This window comes from Trichechus manatus, unplaced genomic scaffold, assembly GCF_000243295.1.
Source record: "Trichechus manatus latirostris isolate Lorelei unplaced genomic scaffold, TriManLat1.0 scaffold00015, whole genome shotgun sequence".
NCBI lineage: Eukaryota > Metazoa > Chordata > Mammalia > Sirenia > Trichechidae > Trichechus > Trichechus manatus.
Genome location: NW_004443951.1, coordinates 17,373,100 through 17,385,335, shown reverse-complemented (window position 1 = coordinate 17,385,335; position 12,236 = coordinate 17,373,100). Strand labels below are relative to the sequence as shown.

General features: G+C 48.9%; 1 non-coding gene across 1 annotated transcript; it reads left to right on the top strand.

Annotated features, from left to right (window-relative positions):
* Positions 1-8,573: 8,573 nt before the first annotated feature.
* LOC111819689 (small nucleolar SNORD12/SNORD106) lies at positions 8,574-8,656 on the top strand. Its single transcript, XR_002823271.1, has one exon. It is a non-coding gene; the product is annotated as a small nucleolar SNORD12/SNORD106 (small nucleolar RNA).
* The last annotated feature ends 3,580 nt before the right edge of the window (positions 8,657-12,236 follow it).

The following is a 12,236-nucleotide window of genomic DNA, read 5'->3' as shown; positions in this document are numbered from 1 at the left end:
GTGACGCGCCGGCCGAGCCGTGGGAAGGCCCCGGGCGCTCACCGCCCCCACCGATGGCTGGTAAGTCCGGCTCCGCTCCTCCCGCCGCGCCCTGGGTGGCTTTGGGCAGGTGCCCTTGGAGGCCCTGCGGGGAAGCCAGGGGTCCCCGCCTATTCACCCCGGGCGCTGCCAGCTTGTGGAGTCACCGCTCCGCGATGTCCCAACTTCTGCAAGGGTCGACCCCGCCTGCTCCTGCCTCCTGGGCTCCTGGGGGCCGCAGACACGTCGGGTTTGGCGAGGTTGGTGGAGGTGTCTGTGACCTGATCCAGGGCAAGAATCCCCCAGCAGCTTCTCCCATAGAGGTCCAGGATACGGGGAATGTGCTATGTGTCTATGGGGGCGGGGGAGAGGGAACTCAAACATGAGAGAGGCGGCGGTCACCCCCAAAAGGGACGTCTGATGTTGTTGGCGCTACCTAAGAAGGTTGGGCTCTGGCCAGGGTCCTTGCGGGCCTGACTTGATGATGGTGGAGATGTCCCTGGGAATCAGTTTCCAGTTCACCTGGGGTGTTGCTCTCCTAGGAGACCAGGAGCTCCAGGAGAGAGCTCCTGGGGGTGGGGGTGGGGGAAGGAGCCTGGGAGACCCCTCTACCCACCCTCTGGCCTCTCTTCCTGGGAGTTCCCCTCTGACCACAGACCAAAGTGCTCACTTGGTGGGGGTCCCAGCTGCTCTACCTCCAGGGAGTAGGACACAGGGAAGATTCACAGAGACAAAGATCTGCCATCCTCCCTTATTCAGAGAAACCCCCAAGGTTCAGAAGGAAGCTGAATGGGAGCATCATGAAGGGAAACAGATTTCATGGGTAGGGAGGGCTTGGTGTGGTGGGTCAGACACAGAGAAGTTGTGGCAGGCAGAATAATGCCCCTCGCCCCCCACAAAAATTCAGGACCTAATCCCTGGAAGCTGTAAATGTAACCTTATTTGGAAAAAGAGTCTTTCAGATGTAATTAAATTAAGGATCTTTTGATAGGGAGATTATCCTGGATAATCTGGATAATCTGGGTGGGCCCTAAATGCACTCTAAAGTGTCCTTATAAGAGAGAGACAGAGGAAGGTATGACACAGACAAAAAAGAAGTCAATGTGACCACAGAGGCAGAGACTGGAGTGATGCAGCCACAAGCCAAGGAATGCCAGCAGCTACCAGAAGCTGAAAGAAGCAAGGAACAGATTCTCCCCCAGAGCTTGAGAGGGAGCATGGCTCTGCTGACGCCTTGATTTGGATGCAGTTAAACCAGTTGCCGTCTACATGCCATAAAACTGGCATAGCAAGGGCGTCTGACCTCCTCTAACTTCATGAGGCCGAAGGAGAATCACCATCACCATCAGCCCAAAGCTGATTCCTATGAGGTGGAGGTCAGACGTACTCCACTCTCCAACCTTTTTACCAGTTCTGACACCAGCTGTCCCTCCAATGGCACTCTGTACTTCTCTGCAGGGTTCCATAATTCGCTGCAACGGCCACACAGAACTCACAGACAGTACTTACAGTTATGGGGTTTATTAGGGAAGTAACAGGTTGCAATTCAGGATACAGTTCTTCAGTCAGGATAGCTTCTCAGCCAGGACAGCTTCTCAGCCATGCCCTGCCCACAGGCAGGACTCTCCCTGGCCCTCGACCTCTCAGCCCCTTGGCCTGGCCTCTGCCCTGCTTGGGCAAGTGTTACAAAGCTCTTTAGCTCTGCAGATAAGTGCCCAGAGGCAACCCCCTCTGCCAGAAAGCCTCAACCCAAAGGTGCTCAGCTCTCTCGCTCCATGGGTCAGCAAGCCTAGCCCCGTCAGCAAGTGCCTGGGAGCACCCCACTCCGCCAGCAAGCCTTCTGCCCAAAGGTGCTCAGCTTTCTTGCTCCGTGGGCCAGGAAGCCCACTGTACCATCTCTTGCCAGTCTCGGGATTCTATTGCGTCTGCTGCTGCCGTTTCTTTGCTGCTGCTTCTCACCATCTCTTGCTATCGCCGGTGTTACAGCTCTGTCTGTTTCCTGGGTCTAGGTTCTTAGCACAGGGATCCCAGGTCTAAAGGACACATTGCACTCCTAGCTCTTCTTTCTTGGTAGTCAACTCCAACTCATGGAGAACTCGTGTGTCAGAGTAGAATTGTGCTTCACAGGGTTTTTGATAGCTGATTTTTGGGAAGTAGATCACCAGGCCTTTCTTCTGATGTGCCTCTGGGTGGACTCAAACATCCAACCTTTCCATTAGCAGCTGAGTGCATTATCCATTTGCATCACCTAGGGACTCCTGGTTTGGTCCCAGTAATATAGATTTTGGACGTCTGGTATCCAGAACTGTGAGAGAATAAATTCCTGGTTTTTTTTTTTTTTAAGCCACCACGTTTGTGGTAATCTGTTATAGCAGCCATAGGAAATTAATACAGAAGTCTTTTTCCTCTAAACCAGGCCCAGGGGAGGAAGCCACTCTTCTGTGCAGGAGAGTGGGCTTGGCCATCTGAGAATCACTGCACTTTCACCCCCATGGCAAGATCTACTCCGGGAGACCTGATTATTTGGTGGGAAAGAACCTCTCTGTCTTTTGGTCCTTTAGGGAAATGTTCTTGTGTCCCCTTCCACACATGTCCACATATACAACCACTTGGTCAAGTACACAAACACATACACACAGACAGACCTGTAGACACACACAGATAAGCAACTGGCATGAGCAGTCAGTACCTTCAGCCTGTACTTCCTCCAGGAAACCCTTGTGGTCACCCCAGCCACACCTAAGAACTGTTATTCCAAATGCCCTCGGCACTCACATAACTTCTGTGGGCACATACCAGTGGAGTGGATACCATAACCAACATAGAAGTTGCATAATCCATACACTGTGCATTCCCTGCAAAGGCAGAAGTCAAGATGACACTCAAATATTTGCCCTGTGTAACTGACTAAGATAACAGAGGAGCAGATTTGCAGGGGAAGATCAAGGGCTCCATTGCAGACATGTTCAGTGTGAGATGCCCTGAGTTGCCCAAGGCGGGTATGGGGGTGAGGAGCTCAGAAATAGGCCTAGGCTTGGTATTAAATTTAGAATTCCTTAGGTAATAAATAGGTCCCTAAACCAAAAAAAGAAGTGTTGCTGTCGAATCAATCCCGACTCATAGCGACCCTGTAAGACAGAGTAGACCTACCCCATAGGGTTTCCAAGGAGCAGCTGGTGGATTCGAACTGCCAACCTTTTGGTTAGCAACCAAGCTGTTTAACCACTGTCCCTAGGTGGTGCAAATGGTTCGCACTCAACTACTAACCTAAAGATTGAAGGTTCGAACCCACTCAGTGGTACCGTGGAAGGAAGGCCTGGCAATCTGCTTCTGTAAAGATTATAGCCACGAAAACCCTATGGAGCAGTTCTGCTCTGTAACACATGGGGTCACCGTGAATTGGAATCAACTCAGTGCCAGTGGGTTTGGTTTTTTTTAAGGTAATGTTGTTAGGTGCTGTCGAGTTGGTTCCAACTCGTAGCGACCCTCTGTACAACAGAACAAAACACTGCCCAGTCCTGCGCCATCCTCACAATCATTGCTATGTTTGAGCCCATTGTTGCAGCCACTGTGTCAGTCAATCTCGTTGAGGGTCATCCTCTTTTTCACTGACCCTCTGCTTTACCAGGCATGATGTCCTTCTCCAGGGACCGGTCCCTCCTGATCACGTGTCCAAAGTACATGTGATAAAGTCTTGCCATCCTTGCTTCTAAAGGAGCATTCTGGCTGTACTTCTTCCAAGACAGATTTGTTCGTTCTTCTGGCAATTCATGGTATCTTCAATATTCTTCATCAATACCATAATTCAAAGCCATCAATTCTTCTCTGGTCTTCCTTATTCTAAGGTAGTAGATGGCATTTAAAGCTATAGAAGTAGATAAGATCACCCAGAGAGAAAGTGTGGATGGAGACAGAGGAGGGGCCTAGCTATATATTTAACATTTGTTGAGCACTTATAACACCAGAGGCCCTGGGTAGTGCAAATGGTTAACTGCTCGGATGCTAACCAAAAGGTTGGCAGTTTAAGTCCACCCAGAGGCGCCTTGGAAGAAAGGCCTGGCAATCTACTTCTGAATGATCAGCCATTGACAATCCCATGAAGTAGTAGTAATATTATCATTCTCACTTTGCAAATGAAAAAAGAAGTCATAGAGAGGTGGAGTAACTTGCCTAAGGTCCAAAACCCACTGCCATCAAGTCGATTCTAACTCATAGCGACCCTATAGGACAGAGTAGAACTGCCCCATAGGGTTTCCAAGCCTGTAAATCTTTATGGGAGCTGACTGCAACCATCTTTCTCCTGTGGAGCGGCTGGTGGGTTCGAACCACTGAGCTATCAGTGAGCAACTGAGTGCTTTAACCATTGTGCAACCAGAGCTCCTGCCTAAGGTCAACAGGTAGTAAATAGAAGGGCTGGAATTCAACAAAGCAATTTGGTTCCAAAGCCAAATCATTAGGCTTCATTATCTTATATAGCTCTTAACCATTAGGCTATATTACCTAGTACTGAGCCTAGAGCCATGCCAGCAGTACAGTAGTCATTAGTCACTATTGAGTACTTGAAATGTGGCTGCTCTGAATTGAGATGCGCAGTAATTGTGAGATACACACCAAATTTTGAAAAATATTGATAATTTTTATATAGATTACATTTGAAATAATATGCATATTGGATTAAATAAAATGTGTTATTAAAATTAATTTCAATTGTTCTGTTTTTAATTTTCTTAATGTGGCTACTAGGACATTTTGAACTGCATACATGGCTCCCATTATATTTCTATTGGACCACACAGGTCTAGAGCAGAGTTTCTCAACCCCAGCCCTATGGACATTTTGGGCCAGGTAATTCTTTGTTGTAGGGGGTTGTCTTGTGCACTGTAGGATGTTTAACAGCATCCTCCCTAGCCTCTACCTATTAGATGAGTAGTACCCCGCCCCCTAGTTAAAACAGTTGCCATCGAGTTGATTCCAACTTCTGGTGACCCCATGTGTTTCAGAGAAGAACTGCACTCCACAGGGTTTTCATGGCTGTGACCTTTTGGAAGCAGATAGCCAGGCCTTTATTTTGAGGTGCCTCTGGGTAGGTTCAAACCACCAACCTTTTGGCTAGTAGCCAAGCACCTAAGCATTTGCACTACCCAGGAAGTTCCCTCTCCCCATTAGTGATAATCAAAAATATCTCCAAACAGTGTCCGCTGGAGAAGTCTCCCCCAGTTGAGAACCACTCGTCTAAAGAAACTCTAAGATTTAGAGGCTGGGTAGAAAAGAAAGAGCTGCCAGAGGAGACTACAAAGGAACAAGACAGTGGGGGAGAAACAAGATGGCATGTGAGGAGACAAAAGAGTGTTTCCAGGACTTGGTCATGTTTCTTTAAAATGTCAATCAGATAATGTCACTCCTTGCTCAAAACCAAAGGCTTCCCATCTCAGAATAAAATGCCAACTCTTTACCATGGCACATATGTAGATAGATAGACAGACAGCTGCTGTGAGTTGACTCTAACTCATGTTGACCCTCTGTACAACAGATCCAAATGTTGCCCGGTCCTGCGTCATCCTCACAACCACCAAAAAGTTCGAGTGCATCGTTGCGGCTACTGTGCCAGTCCATCTCACCAAGGGTCTCCCTAGCCCTCATAGGCTCTCTGCTTCACCAAACACAATGTCTTCCTCTAGCAATTGATCCTTCCTAATGACATGTCCAAAGCAAGCAAGTTGGACAAGGTTCTGTATATAATTTATTGTCCAAACCTGGGGCACCTGTGAGAGTGAAAGGAGGCATAACTAATAATTATACTGGAATAGTCCATGGAAGAATGGGATGGAGGGTCACCTTAAGCTCTGGCCTCTGCCTGTCCCTCCCACTTCATCCCCAACCACTCTCAGCCTTGCTGACTCAGCCACTCGAGCCTTCTTACCATTCCACCAGTATTCCATGCTTGTTCCTCCTTCGGAGCTTTGCATTTGTTGTTCTCTCTGCCTAGAACCTTCCCCCAGATCTTCTCAGACTATCTCACTCTGTTCAGGTTCAAATGCCACCTCCTCAGAGAGGTCTCTCCGGACCACCTTATCTAAAATAGCCACCAGTCCCCCGTCATTCCATGTGCCCACCTCGTTTTAATATTACTGACATTATATTACAGGTAGTCTCGATTTATGACGGGGTTCCATTCTGACGACTCCGTGGTAAGTCAGTTCTGATGTAAGTCGAATACCTCATTTCAAATTAACAACCGATGCTTCTTATGGTAGGAAATGCTGAATAAGATCACTCTCTAGGCCGGGTCTACAGTGAAGTCGGAGTCAAAACAGCTATCGGGTGCATGCCCAGTTCAATTGTCGTATGTCGTTAGAGTTGAACATTGCCCAGCTTTCTGTTACTCCTGACACTGGCCCCAACTTCATTGTAAACCAGGCCATAGCCTGCTATATGGCAGTATTTTGAATAGTAAATCATAAAACTGAACACCTGCAACTGAACATCTGAGAATGATAACATTAGCAAATTATGCACTGCGATGTTGTATGTAGATGTACAAAAAATAAGACAGTCGTAAGTATGGTTTGTTATAACTCGAATACATCATAAGTCAGGGACTACCTGTATATATTAGAAGGCCTGGTGGCGCAGTGATTAAGCACTCAGCCGCTAACCACAAAGGTCAGAAGTTCAAACCCACTAGCTGCTCCTTGGGAAATGAGGTGGCAGTCTGCTTCCATAAGGATTACAGCCTTGAATACTCTATGGGACAGTTCTACTCTGTCCTATAGGGTTGCTATAAGTTGGAATAGACTCAATGGCAACAGTTGTTTTTTTTAATATTATATATTTTGATATATTTGATTATTGTTCTGTGTCCCTCTCTAGAAGGTAAACTCCTTGAGGGTAGAAATTGGTCTCTTATGTTCACTGCTGATTCTCCAGCACCTACAACAGTGCCTGGCATGTAATAGGTGGGCAGTAAATACTTTGCTGGTGAAATGAACTCCTTTGAGAAGTTTGACTGTGGTACAGAAGTGAGAAGGACAGTAGCTGGAAGCAGATGTGGGTTCCCGGATTTGTTTACTTTTGCTTTTATTTTGCTTTAATACGGGGAGAGTAGCACATGGATGTAACAGCAGGAAACCCTCACTCCGTGGGACCTTTATGCAAAGGCTCCTGCCTAGGCTGTGAGGTCCTTAGGGGTAAGGACAATTTTTGCTGCTCATTATTGTGTCTCTTAGTGCCTGGCACATAGTAGGTACTTACACTATTTGTAAAATAAATAAATGGTAATACTGATGATAATGAAAATAAACTTTTATTGTACTTTCCATGTGCCAGGCACTGCAGTAAGTATTTGGACACACATTAACTCGTTTAATCCTCACAATAACCCTGAAATAGAAGTTACTATTATCTCCATTTTACAAATGAGGAAACTGACACAGGAAGGCTAAGAACTTATCCAAGAACACACAGCTAGTAAGTGGTGGAATTTGAAGAATTCATGCTTATAACCTTTAAACTTGAAGGTTACTTTAGACAGCATCATGCATTAGAGTTGGGGTGGACCCATCCAGAGGCTTCTGTGATAGGCCAGGTAATAAGGACTGGGTTAGAGGGGGGGACAGATCTGAGTGATGCAGGGTTCCTCTCTGGGATATGGGTGGGTGGCGGTCACAGAGGAGAGTAGTCTGGGAGAAGGTGAGAAGCGTGGTGTGGTCATGCTAAGTTTGTGGGACCCATGGGACACCCAGGGAGCCCTGGTGGTACAGTGGTTAAGAGCTACGGCGAGCTACGGCTGCTAACCAAAAGGTCAGCAGTTCGAGTCCACCAGCCACTCCTTAGAAACACTATGGGGCAGTTCTACTCTGTCCTATAAGGTCGCTATGAGTCAGAATTGACTTGACGGCAACGGTTTATTTATTTATTTATTTTAATGGGACACCCAAGAGGAGAACTCAGAGAGAGCTTTGGGCTGGAGTAGAGACTTTAGGGCTGGTAGCTAAAGCCATGGTGTAGATTGAGATGTCCCGAGGAGCTAGAGAAGGAAGTTGTTGTTAGGTGCCATCAAGTCAGTTCCAACTCATAGGGACCTCATGTACAACAGAATGAAACACTGCCCGGTCCTGCACCACCCTCACAATCGTTATGCTTGCATCATCCTCACAATCGTTATGCTTGCACCATCCTCACAATCGTTGTTATGCTTTGAGCCCATTGTTGCAGCCACTGTGTCAGTCCATCTCATTGAGGGTCTTCCTCTATTTTGCTGACCCTCTACTTTACCAAGCATGATGTCCTTCTCCAGGGACTGGTCCCTCCTGATCACATGTCCAGAGTATGTGAGACGTAGTCTCGCCATCCTTGCTTCTAAGGAGCATTCTGAGAAGGAAGTAGGACCTCAAATAGAACCCTGGGGAACAACAGCCAGAGAAACTCCAAGAGGGAGGAGGAGAATCAGGCAAGGATGGAACATTAGAGGCCAAGGCAGGAGAGGGACAGGAAAAAGGGCTTGGTCACCAGTCCAGGGGCTCTACGAGGGAGACATGCCATCAAGAGGTCACACAGCATAGATAATGACTGAGCTTTTTTCCTCGACAGATCGACCATGTTTATCTGACTTCTCTAAGTCAGTCTCTGTCTGATATGCCAGCTTGGGCAGCTTCTGGGCTCCTGCACCCTTGGGCATCTACCTGGTGGGAGTTCATCTTTCTGTGGTTTCACCTCAGGTTTGCAGAAACTAGAATTTGAATGGACAGGATGAGTCCTGGTGTGGGAAAGGATTGGTTTGGGGCCATGTGTGCCACAGGGCAATAAGTGGGTTGATGACAGCGAGTGCCTTCCACAGCTTGGTTCAGTCTGTCCTCTGTAACGGCAAGTTTCTCAACAGTGGAGGCCTCTTGAAAGAAAAAACAAAAACCCTGTACTTTCCCAAGAGGTGGAACAGTTTGACCAGTCCTAGGGCTCTTGTGTACTCAGCTTGAGCACTATCCAGAATTGAAAAGCTTGTGCTCGTTTCTTTGAAAAATTAATGATTATTAGGTCTTTGTAATATTTCTAGTTTTGTAGCCTTTCTACTTGGTGAAAGGAAATAAAATCCTTTAAACAACAATAAAAGAGGTCCCGGAGGCCTTGGCATGAGGTTGAGGGAGGGAGAGGCCAGGGCGGGCTCACTGGATGGGGAGGTGTCTGGGTCAGGGTGCAGAGGCGGGTTTGGAGAGGCAGTGGGGAAGGTCCGTGAGAGGCACCACAGCAACTCCATGCACCAGTGGACTGAGGAAGAACTTGCCTGCCAGTGGAGAGGGGGCCAGGAGTAGGCAGAGGGGTGCACCTCAGGAAACCCAGGAGCAGCAGTCAGCCTCAGACGGAGAGAGGAAGGCAGAGACGAAACCTCTACCCGCTCCGTGTCCACTGTCCCCCTGCCCCAGAGCAAGCAGGAGACTTTCAGAGAACAATTTACGTTCCAGTGATACTTCTTCTACCCCTGACTCCAACATTAGGTCAGCCTCGCACTCCCCACCCCTCATTGTCTTCTCTCAAGGTGGTATTTAGATCATTAAACTGAAGTGCTCTGGGCCTTGAACAGTTGCATTGGATATGGGCTATAAGCTGGAACAGGGTTCCAGAGACCTCTCTCTGTTGGGCCAGGCTCTGAGCCTCTGGCTTGTGGATGGTGGAGGCACCTGGGGGAGAGGATGGTTGGCACAGAGACTCTTGGGTAACAGTTCATAGCTATTAATTGTTCAACAATTCATGTCTGTCTGTGGGACCGGACTATAATTCCCATAAAGGCAGGGCTGTACTGGGTTTGATCACTGTCAACTCCCCCATGCTTAGCAGTATCTGGCACATGGTAGCTGTCAGCAAGTATTAGCTGAGTGACTAGTGATGGGGAGCCAAGGGCACCTGAAGAAGGCCCCCACTTTCTCTGTGCAGGAGGTGGTGCTTGGCCCTGGGAAAACAGTGGGGTCACAACGTGGACTATCCTGGCACAGGGCCTGGGGAGGGTTGGGGAGAGGGAAAGGAGGGGGTCTGGGGCATTTGGGTGCCTCTCAGCCTTCCCTCACCAGTGACTTGCCCCTTCCTTTGTGGCTGGGGACACTGAGACCCAGAGAGGGACAGAAACATCCCCAGGGTCACACAGGTGAGACAGAAGGGGAGCCAGGACAAGAGTGACCTCTCTGTGCCTTAGTTTCCTCGTCTGTACAATGGGGCAATAACAATGCTGCTCACTCCATAGACTTGTTGTGAGGATTAAAGGAGCACAGAAGATGCGTAGAACAGTGCCTGGTGTTTAGTGAGCACTCAGGAAGGTTAGCATCTGAGCTTAGCCTCGGTCTCCAACCGTTCTCTCCCTTTAGGTGATTCATTTACTCCCATGGTTTTAAATACCTTCCTATAAGCTGATGATGCCCAAATTGATATCTCTAATACAGACATTTTTTTCTGAGCTTCAGACCCATATAGCCAACTGCCCAGAATCTTTCTCCTTACACTCATGTTAGTCCACCTACCTGCCAAGACCTAGCCGGGGTGTGCTGGGCCTGCCCTGGCTCCCCCAGGCTCTCTGTGCCGAGGCCCCTGTCTACAGGCCCAGCCCAGGCCTCAGGCATCACCGTCACCACTTTCCTGCTAGATGTTCCACCCTGAGAGCAATCCCAGCCACCTTGCCTTGCCCCCTCCCTGACCCCTGCTCATCCCAGGCCCTTCCCGCCTTTCCCTGCCCTCCACTCCCGCTCCCCAGGGGCCCATCATCTCTCACTCCCCACCTCCACAGCTGCTGCCACAGCTGGTCACTGACAGAATGTGCAGCTGCTGGGAGCCACATGTGTGGAACAGGCGGTGCGCAGTCACCCCTGGGGCCCGCAGGGCAGGGTGGGGACCATCTGTCTGCGTCTGTTTGTCCATCCACAGTGTGCGCGCGTGCGCGCGCGCGCACACACACACACACACACACACACACACACACACACACACACACACACACACACACGCTCCCAAGCTCCTTCTCTAAGGAAGGTGGTGGACAGGATTGGTTTGGTTCCCCTTCCCCAACCCTGGGCAGCTGTCTTGATGTTCATATACTTCCTGCTCCTATGTCCAGGACAGCACAAAGCCCCACAGACGCTGCCCTGGACAGAATGGAGCCTGGGTGTTCAGCGCCTCCCTAGCTCTCCCAGACCCTGGGGGTGGGCCGCCGTGGAGGAAGCCAGAGGCCTTGGCAGCGTTCCACAGCCCCCTTGGCAGCGCCCAGAGGCTGTGGAGGAGTCTCGGCCCCTGGTCAGCGCCAGCAGCATCTGTCCTGGTTCCCACACTCTGGCCTCTCTGGAATCTCCACAGATTTCTCTTCCATGTGTGTGTGTCAGCAGGACAAGGACACTGGAGGTAGAAGGAGGGGAGGGACTGAGGATACCATGCTCCCTGAGATCAGATGGCTATGGGGGTGGAGATGGGCGAGGGAAGAGCCTGATCTTTGGCGTTATCCATCCAACAAGGAGAGGATGGCTTAGCCTCTGGCTTCTAGGCCTGACAGTGCCTAGTGCATTCTGACCAGAGCCCCTCTCCAACACCTGAGCCTCAGTTTCCTCATCTGTTGTTGTTGTTAAGTGCTGTTGAGTCAGTTCCAGCTCATAGTGACCCTATGTACAACAGAACGAAACACTGCCTGGTCCTGTGCCATCTTCACAATCATGGCTATGTCTGAGCCCATTGTTGCAGGCACGGTGTCAATGCATCTCATTGAGGGTCTTGCTCTCTTTCAGTGACCCTCTACTTTACCAAGCATGATGTCCTTCTCCAGAGACTGGTCCCTCCTGATAACATGTCCAAAGTACATGAGACAAAGTCTTGTCATCCCCACTTCTAAGGAGTATTCTGGCTCTACTTCTTCCAAGACAGATTTGTTTATTCTTCTGGCAGTCCATGGTATGTATATTTAATATTCTTCACCAACAGCATAATTCAAAGGCATCAATTCTTCTGTCTTCCTTGTTCATTGTCCAGCTTTCACATGTATATGAGGCAATTGAAAATACTATGACTTGGGTCAGGCACACCTTAGTCCTCAAAGTGACATCTTTGCTGCTTAACACTTTAAAGAGGTGTTTTGCAGGAGATTTGACCAATGCAATACGCCATTTGATTTCTTGATAGCTGCTTCCATGGGCATTGATTGTGGATATACAAGTAAAATAAAATCCTTGACAACTTCAATATTTTCTCTGTTTATC